Source organism: Sturnira hondurensis, unplaced genomic scaffold (genome assembly GCF_014824575.4).
Source record: "Sturnira hondurensis isolate 20B ecotype Veracruz unplaced genomic scaffold, ASM1482457v3 Scaffold0023633, whole genome shotgun sequence".
In the NCBI taxonomy this organism is placed as follows: domain Eukaryota; kingdom Metazoa; phylum Chordata; class Mammalia; order Chiroptera; family Phyllostomidae; genus Sturnira; species Sturnira hondurensis.
The window spans coordinates 32,947-35,433 of NW_028096264.1; the positions used below are offsets into that span (position 1 = coordinate 32,947).

The 2,487-nt window shown below is 37.9% G+C and overlaps 1 pseudogene; it reads left to right on the plus strand.

Moving 5' to 3' along the window:
- Positions 1-452: 452 nt before the first annotated feature.
- LOC118981123 (deoxyuridine 5'-triphosphate nucleotidohydrolase, mitochondrial-like) lies at positions 453-945 on the plus strand (annotated as a pseudogene).
- The last annotated feature ends 1,542 nt before the right edge of the window (positions 946-2,487 follow it).

Below are 2,487 nucleotides of genomic sequence, written 5' to 3' on the forward strand. Positions count from 1 at the left end.
TCACATTCCTTTATGTTTTTCCTTATTCTTTTCATTGCTTCTTTCTGTGCTTTTTTAATGGTAAATGGCTATTTGGTCTTTTGAGTCACTGAAGTAGTCTTTATTTTCTCTTTGTCCATGGCTGAATTTGTATTCACTGTATGTCGGATACAAACTTTTCTATGTTGGCCCCACCTGTCGTGGGTCACTGGCTTGAGTGCCAGCTTGCAAAGCCAAAGGTTCCTGGTTTGATTCCCAGTTGAGGTACATTCCTGGGTTGTGGGCCATGTTCCCAGTACGGGGCATGTGTGGGACAACTTCCCATTAATGTCTCATACCATCCTCTCTCTTTTCCCCCCAAATAAATAAAATCTTCAAAAGTAGCTTTTCTGAATTGAATGTAATTTTGGAGAAGATTTGATTCAGGCCTTTCGGTTCCTTTCTGTCCAGCTGTGCTTGCGTACTTCTCTTTTATGTTGTACTCTGAAGAGATGTGCACCATCTGGTCCAGCAAATGGTCCCCACCTGCAGAGGAGGGCGGTGCACACTCTCATTAATAATGCGCCAAGGTTGCCCCACCACACCAACCAAGGAGTCTGCTTGGGTGGCTGGCTATAACCTACACAGTGCCAATAATTACACACTGCAACGAATGTAGAAAGCCCCTGTAAAATTTAACATTCATATCACTCTGCTGCTGGGTTTTATGGAAGTCTAGGTGCACGTTCTAGATTGAATAAGAATGGCCTCATAGATGTAGCAGCTGATTTCATAGATGAAGATTACAGAGGAAATGTTGGTGTTGTACTGCTCAATTTTGGCAAAGGAAAGTTTGAAGTTAAAAAGCATGATGGCATTGCACACTTCATTTCTCAATTGATTTATTATCCAGAAATAGAGGAAGTTGAAGGTACAGATGACACAGAATGGGGTTCTGGAGGCTTTGGTTCCACTGGAAAGAATTGAAATGTCTGCTGAAAATAGAAATTAAAGAACAATACTTTTGTCTTAAAAAAGAAGCTGTTGTTTACTGATTGTGGGCTTAATCAAGGTTTAGCTTGCAAAAATATTAGTTGATATAATTGTTGAGTTTCATAACTGTAAAGAACTATGCTATATGAACTTGCTTTCTCCGGGGCAAAAATAAGAAATAACATTCACCCCAAGTTTAAACTCTAATTTCTGGGGGGAAAAAGTGGTGGGCGTTTGGTTTTGAGTGTTTCTGGGTTGCAAGATTTATATCATGCCTGTTCCTTTTTCAAAGCCCATGATATCTTCTTATGCTTGACATTGGTCTTCAGTGCACTGGTCTATGTTATTTCAAGTATTACCCTTTCTTTTTAGTGTGCACTGTGATGCGTTCACAGTGTGGTGTCTGAGCACTGTGTGTCCTGCAAAACAGAAACACGTATTGAGAACAGGGAGGACAACAGTGAAATGATTTAATACACTGGACAGTATGTGTCTGGAAATAATGGGAATGTGAAGTTAATTTACTCTATTTCTATTGTGTGTCAAGAGAGATGAGTACAGTGTTTTATGAGAGTAAACAGCCATTGTTCCCCTTTTTTTTGACTTTTGTCATTGCACCACACTTCATCCTCCTGCAAGTATTTAAGTGATTCAAAGTACTCTAAACTGTGATTTGTTTAAAAATTGCTTGTGAGGTCATTGTACATTCACCTGTGTGTCATACCTGTGAACCTTTCTTTTGTGTCTGTCAGCTGTGTCATCTACAGACAACCAGTACTTCCTGGAAAGGTCAGGAATAGAAGAACTATTTTTTGAAGAAACACTGGTAAGATATGAGAGCTGTGCCTTTGATACTGATAAGGAAGTTTATGACAAGAAACAAAGCATGATTGAATGGAGAAAACTAAGTTTAAAAATGATTCATGAAAAATCGTGGATATATAAGATGTGAAAAATATTACAAATCTGGGGAAACTTCCACTTTAAATCAGATACATTTACAAACCAATGTATTTCCAAATAGGAAGACTGAAAATATTATTCTAGCTGTGCATATTCTTCAAAATCACACATGGCAAACACAAGATCTCCAGGCTGAATCTGACCCTCGAACTTCTTTTATCTAAACCAGAACCTTTTTCTTACCTGTCGGCATCACCAAACTCTTACCCCTACATTAGAATAGTGATATTCACATGGTCCTAAAAGTATATGCAGCCCACTGAAGGGAATTATGAGGCTAATGTGGCCCATGGTACAATTGAGATTGACTACCCTTTTCTAAAGACATTCTGGAAAATCTGAGATATCTCATAAATTGTGATGTTGGTAATCATTTGAATTGTTTGAAATGTAGAGTGGGAATAAGGTTTCAGTCACTAATTTGTACAATGTAGTCATTTAGAATGCATGTAGAAAGCTTAAATGTGATGAATTTGGCATTTCCTTTCTTCGGAAAATGCTGTACTTTTGCAGAAATGATGTTTTCTTTCATTCCACTGCATAATATTTTCTTGAACTTGAGTATAATTTTTA